The sequence below is a fragment of the Hemitrygon akajei genome, chromosome 3 (genome assembly GCF_048418815.1).
Source record: "Hemitrygon akajei chromosome 3, sHemAka1.3, whole genome shotgun sequence".
Taxonomy (NCBI): Eukaryota; Metazoa; Chordata; class Chondrichthyes; order Myliobatiformes; family Dasyatidae; genus Hemitrygon; species Hemitrygon akajei.
Genome location: NC_133126.1, coordinates 40,141,165 through 40,158,766, shown reverse-complemented (window position 1 = coordinate 40,158,766; position 17,602 = coordinate 40,141,165). Strand labels below are relative to the sequence as shown.

The 17,602-nt window shown below is 44.0% G+C and overlaps 1 pseudogene; it reads right to left on the bottom strand.

Annotated features, from left to right (window-relative positions):
* Positions 1-401: 401 nt before the first annotated feature.
* LOC140724530 (uncharacterized) overlaps positions 402-17,602 on the bottom strand; it is a 76,813-nt pseudogene continuing 59,612 nt past the window's right edge.

Below are 17,602 nucleotides of genomic sequence, written 5' to 3'. Positions count from 1 at the left end.
TTTCGGCTATCTGAGAGGAAGAATTTTTTTCTCATCCCAGTACTGAAGTGTTAACCCCTTCTTCTGAAGCTCTGAATGCTGGTTCTAGACATCCCAAGCAGTCACAACATCATCTCTGCATTAACTCTTTCAGCCGTAATAAGAATCTTATATTTCTCCCCAGTTTCCAGTTTCAAGTTTTGGGATCTCCATAACCACCATTTCCATCCAATGCAATCTCTCACCAATCACCATTTTCACCCCCCAAGATTTCTCTTCAGTCAGTATCTCCACGCTGCAATCTCTTTCCGACCACCGACTTAGCCCCTTTATTCCGCCCAGGACCTATCTCCACACCAAGACTTTTCCTCATCCCCAGGATCTCTCCACACCCGCCACTCCCAACCTGATAATTCTCCTGCTCAATCATCGCCATCCCATGAAGTCTCTACCCCAGTTATCAGCTGCAGTCTTTCCTCCACTCCTTCCAACTGTGGTCGGTGTCTGTGCATGACAACTTCCATGCAGTCTTGCTGTTGGGCAAAAACACATGAATGGAGTAATTAAACTGCATGGATACTTGTAAAACCTTAACACCCCCCCCCCCAGTTCCAAAGCATTACATGGCACAGTAACATAACGGTTAGCGTAATGCTGTTTTAGTGCCAGTGATCTGATTCAATTCTGCTGCTGTATGTAAGGAATTTGTATTTCTTCCCTTGATCCCTTGGGTTTCCTCTGGGTTCTCTGTTTTCCTCCCACATTCTGAAGATATAAGGGTTAGAAGGTTAATTGATCGCATAGGTGTGATTGTGTGGCATGGTCTCTTTGACCCAGAAAGGACAGTTACCATGCTGTACATCTAAATAAATGAATAAAATTAAATAATACCAGCCCTACTTTCACACAGACATCCCTGTAAACATGGGGATGATTAAAGTGTGAGACATCTTGTAAGGGCAGACCGTTTATAACCTTATTGGTCAAGTTTATCTGTTTCTGATTAAGTGCAGGCATCTCTGCATTTGCCCTGTCAAACCCTGTAAGAATCTTGTGTTTCACAGAGATTATTCCAGAATCAAGGTCCAATCTGCTCAATCTCTCCTCAGACGACAACTCATCCGTCCCAGTATTCAAATATGTGTAAGTTTGTTGTATTCCCTGGGAGACTAGTGTATTCCTCCCATGGCATGAATCCTGACACCATATTCCAAAGGCAGCTTTACTATAGTCTACCTACAGTACGCGGAGCAGGATGTCTGTACTCATGTACTCAATGAAGGGTCCAGACGCAGATATTCAGGTTGATGGGTTCACAATACACCGCCCAGATAGGACTTTCAAAGGCAGAGGAGGTGGTGTGTGCTTCATGATCAACTCCTCTTGGTGTACAAATGAGGGGGTTCTGTCCTAGTCCTGTTCACCCAACGAGAAACACCTCGCGGTCGAGTGCTGTCCATTTTATCTGCACAGGAGATTTCAGTCATCATCTTGGTAGCAGGGTACGTCCCTCTTCAGGCGCGTGTCAAACAGGCTCTAAGCAAACTAAGCAATGTCAGCACATCCTGACGCCTTCCCATCATAACCAGGCCAGCCTGAAAAAGTCTCCAAATAATTATTACCAACAAATCACTTGTCATACCAGAGGAGCCACTGTTACACCATCATTATGAGTGCTTACAGTGCTATCCCATGCCCATACTTTGGAAAGTCTGACCATCTGGCTCTACATCTACCCTCTGAGTATAGGCAGAGTCTGAAGACTGCAGCACCAGTAGTGAGGACCAAGAAAGTCTGGACAAGACAGCCACTGGAGTGCTTACAGGACTGCTTCGAATCAGTGGACTGGACTGTATCAGGGATTCATCTCCGAGTCTGAATGAGTACATCACAGTTGTCACTGACTTAATTAAAACCTGTGTGGATGAGTGTGTGCCAATGAGAACTCACTGTACAAACCCAAATCAAAAGTGGTGGATGAACCAGGAGGTTCATAGTCTGCTGAGGGCTAGACCTGTGGCATTCAAATCTGCTGACCCACAGGTCTGTACAAGAAAGACAGGTACAATTTGTGGAGGGCTATTTCAAGAGCTAAGGAATAGTCTTGAATGAGGTTGGAGGTGACACGTCAACTCTGGTAGGGTTTGCAGGCCATAACTTCCTACAAAGCAAAACCTAACATCATGAATGGCAGTGTTACGTCACTCCCAGATGAACTCAATGTCTTTTATGCTTGGTTTGAAAAGCAGAATAAAACTACAGCAATACGGATCCCTGCAGCACCTGGTGACCCTGTGATCTCTGTCTCAGAGGCCGACATCAGGCTCTTTTTCAAGAGGGTAAATCCTCGCAAGGCGACAGGCCCCAGTGGAATACCCAGCAGGGCTCTGAAAACCTGTTACAACCAACTGGCGGGAGTATGCAAAGACATTTTCGATCTCTCATTGCTACAGATGAAAGTTCCCACCTGCTTCAAAAGGGCAACAATCATACCAGTCCCCAAGACGGGCAGGATGAGCTGCCTCACTGACTATCATCCAGAGGCACTCACACCTATGGTGATGAGGTGTTTTAAGAGGATTGTTACAGCTTGAATTACTGCTGTCTCAGCAAAGACCTGGACCCACTGCAATTTGCCTAATGCCACAATAGGTGTATGGTAGATGTGATCTCATTGGCTCTCCATGTGGCCTTGGATCACCTGGACAATACAAATACCTATGTCAGAATGTTGTTTATTGACTATTGTTCATCATTTAACACCATCATTCCTACAGTTCTAATCGACAAACTCCTGAATCTGGGGCTTCTGTATCTCCCTCTGCAACTGAATCCTTGACTTCCTAACAACTGGTCGGCCATATTCTGTGTGGATCGGAAACAACATCTGCACCTTGCTGACCATCAACACTGGTGTACCTCAGGGATGTGTGCTCAGCCCACTGTTTGACACTCTCTGCACCCATGACCGTGAGGCTCGTCTCATCTCAAATGCCATCTATAAATTTGCTGATGATACAACCTTTGTTGGAAGATCAGCTAGTTGAATGGTGTCATAGCAACAACCTTGAACTCAACATCAGTAAGACCAAAGAACTGACCGTGGACTTCAGAAAGAGTAATACGAGGGAACACACACCAATCTTCATGGGGGATCAGAAGTGGAGAGAATGAGCAACTTCAAGATCCTGGGTGTCAATATCTCTGAGGATCTAACCTGGGCCCAACATACCAATGCAATTACAAGGAAGGCACAACCATGGCTATATTTCATTAGGAGTTTGAGAAGATTCAGCATGTCTCCAAAGCCACTCAAAAATTTCTACAGATGTACTGTGGACAGCATTCTAAGTGGCTGCATCACTGTCAGAATTGGGAGGAGTACTACTGCACAGAATTGAAATAAGCTGCAGAGAGTTGTAAACTTAGTCAGCTCCATCATGAGCACAAGCCTCCGTAGTATCCAGTACATCTTCAAGGACTGATGTCTCAAAAAGGCAGCGTCCATCATTTAGGAGCCCAAGCACCCAAGTCATGCTTCCCTGTTTTCCTTGCTACCATCAGGAAGGAGGTACAGAAGCATGAAGGTACACCCTCAATGATTCAGGAATAGCTTCTTTCCCTCTGCCAACCGACTTCTGAATGGACATTGAACCCATGATCACCTCCTCACTACTTTTTTATTTCCATTTTTGCACTGCTTATTTAATTTAACTGTTATATACTATAATTCATAGTCCTTTTCTCTATTATTATGTATTGCAATGTACCACTGCTGGTGATATTAAATCTGTTTCTGATTCATTACTTTTGGACCCAAATGTCAACTTACGGAGATTTGTGGACAAGGGCATCCAGGTTTTTCTGTACACCAATTCCTTTCAGTCTCTCAATATTTAAAACATGCTCTGTTTTTATAAAGTACATGATCTCACATTAGTTTCCTTGCCCATTCAGTTAAGCTCTTTCTACGCCCTGAAGTCTCTGTGTCTGTTTCTCAATGCCACCCAGCTCCGATTCATCAGCAGAATTAAAATTCCTCAATCTCCTCATCCACATCAATTATGTAAATTCTGAACATCTGGGGCAGAATCACAGCAAATCAGAAGTCCCAGTCTCTCAATCTGAAATTGACCCACATTCCATTCTCCCTTTCTGTTTGTAAGCTGGTAGTCAATTCATTCCAGAACATTGCCCACTTATTCTGTGACCTTTGAGTTTGTTAAGTAACTTCTTGTGTGGTGCCTTATCAGAAGTCCTCTGAAACCACATCATCATTTAATGTATTCTGTTTGCTCCAACCTCAAAATATCGATTTATCAAACTTGATTTCAAGTTCATAAATCCCAGTCCTGTTGGTACTTCCTAAGTGTTCTGTCACTTCCTTAATAATAAATTCTAGCATTTTTCCTACAACTGACAAAGCTAACTGTTCTGAAGCTCCCTGTTTTCTCTCTTCCGTTTTTTTTTAAAAAAGTGGGTTTGTATCTCTGACCTTCCTTTCAATAGGAACTGTCAGAGTCATAGACAGTGCAACACAAGATCTGGATCTGCGGGCCATTTACTCCACGCTGACCTGGTCTTCCTACTATTCCAATCTACCTGCACTTGGACCATGCCTTTCTCATTCATGTACCTATTCAAACTTCCCTTAAATGTTACAATTGAACCTGAATCTACTATTTCTGACAGCAGCTCATTCCACCTTGCTGCACTTCTGAGTGAAGAAGCTCCCCCTCAGATTTCCTGTGCATAAGACCATAGGAACAGAATTAAGCCATTTGGCTCATCAAGTCTGTTCCGCCATTTTATTATGGTTGATCCATTTTTCCATTCAGCCCCAATCTCCTGCCTTCACCTCATATCCCTTCATGCCCTAACCAGTCAAGCATCTATCAACCTCTGCCTTAAATATACTTAAAGACTTGGCCTCCACAGCTGCTTGAGGCAATGAATTCCATAGATTCACCATCCTCTGCCTAAAGAAATTCCTCCTTATCTCCATTCTAAAAGGATGCCCCTCAATTCAGAGGTGTATCCTCTGGTCTTAGACTCTCCCACCATAGGAAACATCCTCTCCACATCCACTCTGTCAAGGCCTTTCACCCTTTGATAGATTTCAATGAGGTCACCCCTCATTCTTTTGTATTCCAGTGAGTACAGCCCACAGAGCCATCAAACACCCTTCATTTGACAAGTCTTTCAATGCTGGAATCATTTTTGTGAACCTCCTTTGAACCCTCTCCAGTTTCAACACATCCTTTCTAAGATTCTTTTCCTTAGATGCTGCCTGATCTGTTGAATTCCTCGAGCATATTGTGTGTGTTTCTGTGATTATACTGTCTGTTTTACTGAATTGGATAGAGGTGGGTGGAGTGAGCTTAGGGGATAAAATCCATCTGGTCTTGGTCAGAGGGCACACCTGACATAAGTACTCTGGCTACTTATTTTCTATGATGCAGACATTCCAGCTGTCACTCTCCTCTGTGGGGAACGGTCTCTCAGAATTGCTGATCTACGCGAGTCGGGTTAACGGCAGGGTCAGTAAGGGAAGGAAGCCGGGTGAAGAGACCACAAAGGATTGGTGCAGTAGGGACTGCTGATTAGGCTCCCAGTGTGACCAGACCCTTGAACATCACTGATGTAATGTCTGGGATTGAAAAACGGAATGGGTACTATGAGCAGGTGTAACAATCTAATTGGTTCAGTGCCTGATATAATTGTACGCATAATCATGCATTGTGGGAAAATAACAGAGAGGTGAACCAGGCTAGTCATGTATCAAAACACACATACACACACACTCACACACACACACACACACACACACACACACACACACACTCACACACTCACACACACACACACACTCACACACACACACACACACACACACACACACTCACACACTCACACACTCACACACACACACACTCACACACTCTCACACACACACACACACACTCACACACTCTCACACTCACACACTCACACACACACACACACACACACACTCTCACACACACACACACACACACACACACACACACACACACACACACACACACACACACACACACACACACACACACACACACACACACACACACACACACACACACACACACACACACACACACACACCCTTCCCCACCAGCACCAGGTCAGGCAACATGTATGACAATGAATAAAAGTCGATGTTTCGGGCTGAGACCTCGGAGATTCAAGGAACACTTTAGCAATGAATACATCTGACTTTAGCTTCCCCTTCTCAAATTTCAGGGTGAATTTGATCATATTATGATCTCTTTCCCCAGAGGGTACTTTTACCTTGAGTTTTCTAATCAATTCTGGTTCATTTCACAACACCCAGTTCAAAATAGCTGATCTCCTGGTGGACTCAACCACAAGCTGCTCTAAAAAGCCATCTTGTAGGCATTCTAGAAATTCCCTCTCTTGGTATCCCACACCAACCTGATTTTCCCAATCTACCTGCATATTGAAATCCCCATGACTATTGTAATATTGCCCTTAAATATGTCGTCTTTCACCCTAAACTTATGATTTCTAGTTCTATTCTCACCCAACCTGATGGTGGAAGGGAAGAGGCTGTTCCTGAATTGTTTTGTATCAGAACTGTACTCGAAGCTATGGAAGTTTGGAAGATGCTAACCAATGCCACTTCCTGCAAAACCTTTCAGAAGGTTGCAAAAATATGCCCTGAAACTGCAGGTTAGTGAGTCTGACGTTAGAGGAAGGTATATTGACGGAGGGCATTCTAAGAGATGGCACCCTCCAACATTTGGAGAACCGGGGTCTGATTTGGAACAGTTAGCATGGCGTTGTACATGGGAAGTCATGTCTGCCAAATCCGCCAGAGCTCATCAAGGAGGTAACCAAGATGACAGGTGCGGAAGGACAGTGGGTGTTGTCTATATGGACTTCATCAAAGCCTTTGATAAAATCCCTCATGGCAAGGTAGTCTGGGAGGTTAATCTGCATGAGATCTAGGGTGAGATAATGGATTGCGTTCACTATTGGCTCAGCAGAAGAGCAATGGGTGAGGATTGTTTCTGGGTCTGTGTCTAGTGGTGTGCCGTAGGATGTGGTGCTAAGACCTTCTTTGTTTGTAATTTATACCAACAATCTAGATGTGAATATACATTTTGTGGTTTATAAGTTTGTAGATGATAACAAAATAGGTGGTGTGTAGAGAGTGTAGAATGTTATAAAAATAAAACGGGAATCTCTATCAGTTAGGTATGTGAGTTGAGGATTGGCAAATGACTTTCAGTCCAGATTTTGGTTTTGGGAGATCAGATCATGGTAAGATTTATACAGTGAACGGTAGGGCCCCGGGAAGTGTTGTTGGAACAGAGAGACCTAGCAGTGCAAGTGCATAGTTCACTGAAAATGGTGTCAAAAGTAGGTAGGGTAGGGAAGAAGATATTTGGCACACTGGCCATCATCAGTCAGAGCAACGAGTATAGGAAATGGGAAGATATGTTGTACTCATGTAAGACATTGGTGAGGCTGCACTTTAAGCATCTTGTATTGTTTTGATTATCCTCTTATAGGAAAGATATTATTTAACCAGAAAGAGTGCATTAAAGATTTACTTCATTCTACTGAAGGTAAGAGATTGAAGGATGACCTGATAGAGGTATATGTGATCACGAGGGGCATGATTGGTTGTCTGTTGTATCCGATGGTGACAGGTTTGTGCAGTTCTGTGTTGTTCGTGGGAGGCTGCTGAGTCCAAGTTGGGAGTGATATCGATGTCCACAAAAAGGACACGAAAACTGTGCTGGATCTGGAAGTGGAACCACTGCTGTTGCTTCCCCTCTTTGTCGGGCAGTGATTAGTATTGCTTGGTGTCACTCCTTCAGGATGGTGTGACCGGCTCTAACCAAGGCTTCCCAGCCAGTCTGATCCAGCCATTTTGGAACAAGTCCAGCAAGTGCAATGTTAGCTTTCATGCAGTCTTTGAACCTCTTTCAGGGTCCGTCTCAATTCCTCTTGCCCAACAAAAGCTCACCATAAAGTAGCTTTCTGGGAATTCGGGAACCTTTCATGTGTAAGACATGCCCTATAAACTGAAGGTGTGCTTTTACAATCATGGCTTTAACACTCATGGTCCCTGCCCTGTTGAGGACCTCTAGGTTTGTGACTTGGATGAGGAGCATAGACGGGGTGTAAATGGATTGTTTTTTTTCTCAGAGAGGGAAGAACAAGATAGATAGATAGATAGATAGATATTTTATTCATCCCCATGGGGAAATTCAACATTTTTTTTCCAATGTCCCATACACTTGTTGTAGCAAAAACTCATTACATACTATACTTAACTCAGTAATAATATGATATGCATCTAAATCACTAACTCAAAAAGCATTAATAATAGCTTTAAAAAAAGTTCTTAAGTCCTGGCAGTTGAATTGTAAAGCCTAATGGCATTGGGGAGTATTGACCTCTTCATCCTGTCTGAGGAGCATTGCATCGATAGTAACCTGTCGCTGAAACTGCTTCTCTGTCTCTGGATGGTGCTATGTAGAGGATGTTCAGGGTTTTCCATAATTGACCGTAGCCTACTCAGCGCCCTTCGCTCAGCTACCGATGTTAAACTCTCCAGTACTTTGCCAACGACAGAGCCCGCCTTCCTTACCAGCTTATTAAGACGTGAGGCGTCCTTCTTCTTAATGCTTCCTCCCCAACACGCCACCACAAAGAAGAGGGCGCTCTCAACAACTGACCTATAGAACATCTTCAGCATCTCACTGCAGACATTGAATGACGCCAACCTTCTAAGGAAGTACAGTCGACTCTGTGCCTTCCTGCACAAGGCATCTGTGTTGGCAGTCCAGTCTAGCTTCTCGTCTAACTGTACTCCCAGATACTTGTAGGTCTTAACCTGCTCCACACATTCTCCATTAATGATCACTGGCTCCATATGAGGCCTAGATCTCCTAAAGTCCACCACCATCTCCTTGGTCTTGGTGACATTGAGACGCAGGTAGTTTGAGTTGCACCATATCACAAAGTCCTGTATCAGTTTCCTATACTCCTCCTCCTGTCCATTCCTGACACACCCCACTATGGCCGTGTCATCAGCGAACTTCTGCACATGGCAGGACTCCGAGTTATATTGGAAGTCTGATGTGTACAGGGTGAACAGGACCGGAGAGAGTACGGTTCCCTGTGGCGCTCCTGTGCTGCTGACCACCGTGTCAGACCTACAGTCTCCCAACCGCACATACTGAGGTCTATCTGTCAAGTAGTCCACTATCCAATCCACCATGTGAGAGTCTACTCCCATCTCCGTTAGATGGGTTATGGGTTAGAGGGTATGTATTAGGATCAGAGGCAAGAGATTTAAATGAGAGACACAAGAGAGACTGCGGATGCAGCCTGCAGTCTGTATCATCATGCACACAAAATGTGGAGGAACTCAGTCAGGCAGCATCTATAAAAGAAAATGAGGAGTCAACATTTTGGATTGAGACCTTTCATTGGGACCACCATTGAAAAGGGATATCAGATGCAGCTTCTTCATGGAAGGGGTAGTGAATGATCTGCCAGAAAAAATGGTTGTGGGAGGCACATGAGCAACACTTAAAGTCCATCTAGCTAAGTATTTGACAAGGAGAGGTTTAGAGGGCCATGGACAAACACAGGCAAAAGAGACTAGCTAGCTGGGCAACATAATTGGCATGGACGAGTTGAGCCAAAGGACCTGTTTCTTTCCATGTTCTACAACTCTATAACTGTTACAGCGCAACTCATTAGATCCTGAGGATTTATTAACTTGAAGTTCATTAATTTCGCCAGTATTAAACTTTTTACTAAGATTGGTTTCTATCAGCCCTTCATGTACTCAAACAATTTAATTCTCACAATCTCTGGGAGGTATTCTGTATTCTGCTGTGTATCAGGCACAGAATAATTGCATACTTTCTCTGCCCTTATTTTCTGATATAATTTCTTCTGTCTGACCAAGGATTCGTATTAATTTTAGTTAATCCTTTTTTACATAATCATTATCTTACACTGTTGCAGTCTGTTTTTATGTTGCTTATGAGTCTGCTGGGTTGTTCTAATTTCCCTCTCCTTATCAGTGCCTCGCTCCTCCCTTGATGAATGCTCAATCTGTTGCAGTGCTCGGGTGACAACGTTCTTTGGTAACATTACATGCCAATACATTGGAACCTAATGCTATCCTTCATTTTTTTTTCCAATGGCCATAATCACACCAATTTCCTTATTGCATATTTTGCCTGAAAGAGATCCATATTCATTATAACTGTTAAACACAACTTGTTTTATTTCTCCCTAATGATTGAATGGCTTGTCATATGAAGAGTGTTCGATGGCTTTGGGCCTGTATCCACTAGAATTCAGAAGAATGAGGGCGGACCTCATTGAAATCAACTAAATGGTGAAAGGCCTTGATAAAGTGGTTGTGGAGAGAATGTTTCCTATGTTGGGTGTGTCTAAGACCAGAGGACACAGCCTCAGAAAAGAGGAACATCCATTTAGAACAGAGACGAGGAGGAATTTCTTTAGCTAGTGAGTGGTAAATCTGTGGAATTCTTTGCCACAGGCAGCTGTGGAGGCTTAGTCTTTATGTATATTTAAGGCCCAGATTGATAGATTCTTGATTGGTCAGGCCATGAAGGGAGAAGGCAGGAGATTGGGGTTGAGAGGAAAATTGGATCATCCATGATGAAATGGTGGAGCAAGCGATGGACCAAATGGCCTAACTCTGCTCCTATATCTTGTGGTCTTGTGGACTCTTTCTTGCGCTCTCTCTATACTGTATTTACACTTAGTGGCCACTTTATTATGTGCACTTGTACATCTGCTTGCTGGGGCACCATGGGGTTTGGAGTTCAATTCTGCCATCCTCTGTAAGCAAGTTTATGCAGTCCATCCTGTGTGGCCATGGGCTTCCTCCAGTTACTCCGGTTTTCTCCCACAGTCCAAAGACATACTGGATAGCAGGTTAATTGGTCATTGTAAACTGTCCTGTGAGTAGGCCAGGATTAAATCAGTGGCTTGCTGCCAGTGTGACATGGTGGGCCAGAATAGCCTGTTCTGGGCTGTATCTCTAAATAAATAAAAAGTGTGAATCTCTAATCAGTCAATCATGTGGCAGCAGCTCAATGTATTATTATTCATCTTTTGTAAATGTATTTATTTTGTAACATATTAATTCTGTCTTGCACGGTACTGATGCAGCAAAAGAACAAATCTCATCTCATATGTCGGTGATAATAAACCTGATTCTGATCCCTTTGTTAGACAGCCCGATGCAGGAAAGATTTTGATATGGATTAAGAAGTATAATACTCTATTTAGTTTAAGCTACAATATTAAGTACACAGTCCCTTATCTTGTGGCAAAAGAAAAACAATGATTTTTGTGGTATTTAAAATAGAGATAAAAATCTTTGAATAAGTATAATCCTCCAATTACAGTCTCTTCCATTTGCTGTAAAGCCTGTAAATCTAGACACGAGGTAATTAGAATATTTTGGTGGAAGGGTGAAAACAGGCGATAAATGGGTGCTGTCTGTGGGAAAGACTGATTTATGCACATAATTTGGGGGCTAATTGCTGATTACCACTTCAATTTGCTAAAGCAAACACATTTAGTTTTAGCACATAAGTGCTAATTAAGCCAATTTCCTTGGAGTGGGATATGTCAGGTCCATTAAAGTTGTGGAGAGCACGAACAGATATATTCCTGTACTGCCCTTGGACAGAATATGGGGGAGTACAAATCTGTGACACGTCACTGAAGTTTCTTATGATTTATAGCAAAGGAGGTACAGATGAGGTGAAGAAAATATCTGACACAAACAAGAGAAAATCTGCAGATGCTGGAAATACAAACAACACACATGAAATACTAAAGGAACTCAGCAGACCAGGCAGCATCTATGGAAAAGAGTACTATACAGTTGATGTTTCAGGCCTCGACCCTTCATCAGGACTGGAGAAAAAAAGACGAGGAATCACAGTAAGAAGGTGGACGGGGGAGGAGGAAGAAACACAAGGTGATAGGTGAAACCAGGAAGGGGAGGGGTGAAGTAAAGAGTGGGAAATTGCTGAAAGAGATCCAGTGCTGGAAAAGGGGGAATCTGATAGGGGAGGACAGAAGGCCATGGAAGAAAGAAAAGGGGGTGCACCAGAGGGAGTTGATGGGCAGGTAACGAGATAAGGGAAGAGAGGGAAGGAATAGGGAAAGGGAAATGGGGGGCATTGCCTGGAATTTGAGAAATCGATGTTCATGCCATCAGGTTGGAGGCTACCCAGATGGAATATAAGGTGTTGCTCCTTATGTGGCTTAACTGCCACAGTAGAGGAGGCCATGGACGGACATGTTGGAATAGTGGCAAGTGGCATTAAAATGGGTGGCCACTTGGAGATCCCACTTTTTCTGGCAAATGGAACATAGGTGCTTGGCGAAGCTGTTTCCCAATCTATGCTGGGTCTCACTGATATACAGGAGGCCATACTGGAATCACCAGATACAGCAGATGACCCCAACAAACTCACAGCTGAAGTGCTACCTCATCTGAAAGGCCTATTTGCAGCCCGGAATGGTAGTGAGGAAGGAAGTGTAGGAACAGGTGCCAGGAGGGAGATCAGTGGGGAGGGACGAGTGGATCAGAGAGTTGATGGTGGAGGAAGGAAGAAGGAAGACATCTCCTTGGATCTGGAATGAAAAGCCTTATCCTGACGGCAGATGCATCAGAGATGGAGGAACTGAGAGAAAGGGATGGTATTTTTACAAGTAACAGGTATAGTCCAGGTAGCTGTGAGAGTCAATTGGTTTATAATAGACATCAGTAGATAAGCTGTCTCCAGAGATAGAGACAGAGAGATTGCACAAGGGGAGGGAGGTGTCAGAAATGGACCTGAGGGCAGGGTGGAAGTTGGAGGAAAAGTTGATGTAGTCAAAGAGCTCTACATGGGTGCAGGAACTAGCACCAATGCAGTCGTCCATGTAGCATAGGAAAAGTTGGAGAGTGATACCGGTGTGGCTTGGAACATAGAGTGTTCCCTGTAGCTGACAAAAAGGCAGGCATAGCTGGGACTCATGCAAGTACCCATGGCTACACCTTTTGTTTGAAGGAAGTGGGAGGAGCTGAAGGACAAATGATTGAGAGTGAGGACAAGTTCTGCCAGATGGAGGAGAGTAGTGGTGGAGGGGAACTGATTGGGTCTGGTGTCCAGAAAGAAACAGAAAGCTTTGAGGCCTTCCTGGTGGGAGATGGAGGTGTATAGGAACTTGACATCCATGGTGCTCATGCCCAGGGAACTTGAAATCATGGAAAAGATCCAGGGCATGTGAGGTATCACGGATGCAGGTTGGAAGGGACTGAGCTGGGCAGATAAAACAGAGTTGAGGTATGCAGATATGAGTTCAGTGGGGCAGGAACAAGCAGAAACAATGAGTCTACCTGGACAAGCAGGTTTATGGATCTTGGGTAGGAGGTAGAACTAGGAAGTGTGGGGTGAGAGAACTATGAGGCTGGTGGCAGTGGATAGAAGATCACCAGAGTTAATAAGATTAGTAATTGTGTGGGAGACAATGGCCTGGTGCTCCTCAATGGGGTCCTGTTTGAGGGGTAAGTAAGAGGAGGTGTCTGAGAGTTGTCGCTGGATCTCAGCAGGTACGGGTCAGTGTGCCAGACTTCTACAGCCCCACTTATCTGTGGGCTTGATGGTAAGATTAGGATTAGTGCAGAGAGAGTGGAGGGCAGTGTGTTTGGAAGGAGTGAGGTTGGAATTGGAGAGAGGAGTGGTGAGATTGGGAAGGTTGATGTCCCACAGGCAGTTGGCAATAAAAAGATCCAGAGCAGGCAGAAGACCAGAGTGGGATGTCCAGGAAGAGGTGGAGGGTTGACGATGGGAGACGAGGTCATCAGTGAAGGATGGAGAGTCCTTGCCAGAGAAGTAGTCACAGAGACAGAGGTGGCAGAGGAAGAGCTCATCATGGCAGCACAGAGCTCACTTAGGTGGGGGCGCAGGGGGTCAAAGGTGAGGTCTTTACTGATGACAGAACGTTCTGCCTCAGAGAGAGGAAATCAGAGCGGATGGTGAAGACCCAGCACTGATGAGAGCTGGGATCAGAATATTTGTCTTGCTCACCTATTCCTTTCCCTGTAGCAGAACTGGATAGAATTAATAGTAGTCCCTCATTGAATCATAGATACAGGCCTTTGAGCTCAACGAGTCCATGCTAACCACAATGCCCACCGAGCTAGGCCCAATTTCCTATATTCAGCCCATTTCCATCTAAGCCTCACCCCTCCAAAGCAAGAAGCAATAAATCCAAATCAATAAATTGCATTAATTTCAATGCAAGAAGTCTGACAGGTTATGAGGATGAAATTAAGGCTTGGATAGATACATGGAACTGTGGCATTACAGCCATATGGAAAGATGACTACTGGAGGGACAAGACTGGCTCTTTAAACTTCTGAGGTACAGCAGCTTTAGGTGGGATAGAGGTGAAGAGAAGGGAGGAGGGGGAGTTGCCTTTTTGATTCAGGGGAATGTCTCAGCAGTAGTCAGAGATGAAATTACTGAAGGATCACCCAGTGAGGGTTTGTGGGTGGAACTGAGAAATAAGAAGGGGCGATCATATTGTCGGGATAGTACTAAAGACCTTCAAATAGTGAATGTGAATTAGAAAAACGAATACGTAGGGAGATTCTGCAAAGTTATAAGAATAATATTTCAAAGTTCAAAGTAAATTTTATTATCAAAGAACACGTATGTCACCATATACAACCCTGAGATTCATTTTCCTGCGAGCAAGCTCAGCAAATCTATAGAATAATAACTATAACAGGATCAAAGATCAACCAGAGCGCAGAAGACAGCATACTGTGCAAATGCAAATATGAAGAAATAGCATAAATAACGAGAACACGGGATGGCTCCAAGACCATGCAATTGGATCCTGGGTTTCCTCACTTGTAGACCCCAGTTAGTTCAAACTTCTCCTCAATCTCCATCAGCACAGGAGCACTGCAGGGATGTGTACTTAGCCCCCTGCTCTACTCACTCTACCCTTATGACTGCTCCAGCACCATATACGAGATTGCTGATGATACCACTGTTGTGGGCCGTGTCAAAAGGGGTGATGAGTCAACATACAGGAGAGAGAATGAAAAGCTTGGCTGAGTGTTGTAATAACAACAGCCTCTCACTCAATGTCAAGGAACTGACTGTAGACTTCAGGAGAGGGAAACCAGAGGTCCATGAGCAAGTAACCATCGAAGGATCAGAGGTGGAGCGGGTCAGTAACTCTAAATTCCTGGGTGTTACTATCTTAGATGACCTAGCCTGGATCCATCATAGATGCTGCTTGACTTGCAGAGTTCCTCCAGCATTTTGTGTGTGTTGCTCAAGATTTCTAGCCCCTATTGAAAGGCACAAAAGAATATTGTAGTGAGCATTTGGTCCATAATGACAGATGAGGAAGGTCGTTAACTCAACAACCGCTTTATTGTGATAAACACAAACAGACCAGGCACCATGACCCAGAGAGTGAACCCAACCAGTCTCACATCAACTGGGAGGTGACCATCACACACCCCGGTTACAGTCAGTGTGACCCACAAGTACACAAGTGAATAACTGTGTAACCCAAGCTAAAATGTAATAGTAAATGAACTGGAACTTCCCACCATAAAAGCATTTTAACACAGGAACAATAAACAGTGCTAGTCATTAGAAATCCAGGTTCGGGCTGTCGACAATGCCCCCCCAGAGCGTCACAATATGATTATAAGAAATGAGACTTAGCTGGCTAGCTGTAGCATCAAATCTGCATTGGCTCTTGATCCACGCTTTTTTTTCGGTTGGCCTATCTCTAACTTGTATTGAGAGTACAACTTTTGGCATTTGTCAACTTGTCACCAGGATTTGTCGACAAACTCGGCTAGTTAGTGAACTCGGCTAACAGCCACATGACTCAGCGGTGAGAAGGCTACCTTTCATAAACCAAATACGACTAGGGTCGGTATGATTTGGGTACAACCAAACAAGAACATTGGAAATTTCGATCAAAGGAACCTCGATTTGAGTGAATGCTGTGTAAATACTGCCAATACATAATTATTGATCAGCAATAAATAACAGATCATACACCATATAAAATTGTAAAGAAAGTATATTTACCAATTTCAGCTTTATCAACCAGTCAATAGGAAAAAGAAAAGGGGAAAAAAATAAAAGAGCAGATTACAATCAGACTAGTTTAAATGTGTATATGGTGTTGGACTTCATGTCACGTCTGTAATAGTTGGGTGTACCGCTTTACTCACAGCACTGAATTCTCATCACCAATCACACGTAGAACTTCCCTTCATGGAATTCTTCGTCTTGTGAAGCACACCTTGCATCAGGGTCTCCCTTCGGTCTGGATCCCTCCAGATCCTCTGCTCTTGACATCTCCTGCCAAAAGACCACAAACCTGACCACTGTCCATCATAAATCTCTCTCAGCCCAGCTCTCTCTAGAACATTTTTCCCGATCCCACCATTCTGATTAGCTGACACAACATTCCTTAGTTGAACAACATGACTCCTTATCTTTAGCTGAAACCAAAACATTCTACCAGCAGGACACACTGGTTTTACATAAAACCACTAAAATTAAATATCGACAGCATAACAGTATAAATCTTAACCAGGGCATTACATTCTCCCCCACCAAAAATAGTCATCTCCTCATGACATTGGAACTTATTAAATTCATTTTAATAGCACAGTATTCAAATGAATTTGATGACCTCAGGATACCCCCAATCCATTTGTAAATGGCAATAACATATCTCACTATTGGGATGGATGCAACACTCTGTTTCCCTGGGGCATCATATGCCAGGCTATCTGGAGGTTTATTGGCTCTCTGAGACCGTTTTATCTCATCGTCAGCTTCTTCAGCCTTAGGCTTCTCCTGTGACTGTTCCTGTTCACTTGGGCATACCTTCCCCCACTCCTCATTTATACCTCCCAGCAACTCGGGTCCCCTGCCACCTGACTGAACTCAGCTTCATCCTCAATTATATTGGAGCCCAGTTTCCCCTCACTGTCTATTATCACATCTGTCTGTCTGCTGGTAGTCCTCCCTGTTACATCCGAGTCAGGGCTCGGAGATTCAGAAATCTCTTCATCAGTTCTTCGGGAGTTCACATAAGAGTTCACGTAAGGTGAAGCATTCCATTCTCTCATTTCTTCATCCTCTGAAACTGTACAGTATTCATTGGTTGGTCCCTCTTCAGGTCTTTCCACTGAAATCACACTGTTGTTAGCTGGTTGCCCTTCTGTTCTCCTCCTGCTGTGCAGAGTTGTCCTACTGTGTCAGGCTTAGGGTCAACACGAATTTTGACAGGACCATTCCTATCCTTTGGCTTCACCCAGAAGACAGACAAATTTGGCATCTGGATCTCCGCTTCATAAGGTGTAGACACCCAGTGATTGGCCAACTTACGCTTTCCCGATAGCTCCAAATTTCTTACTAAAACTCTGTCCCTTGGCATCAGTTGAGAGAGCCTAACCTTTTGATCATATGTTCCCTTGGTTCTGCTTGGTAACCAAAAT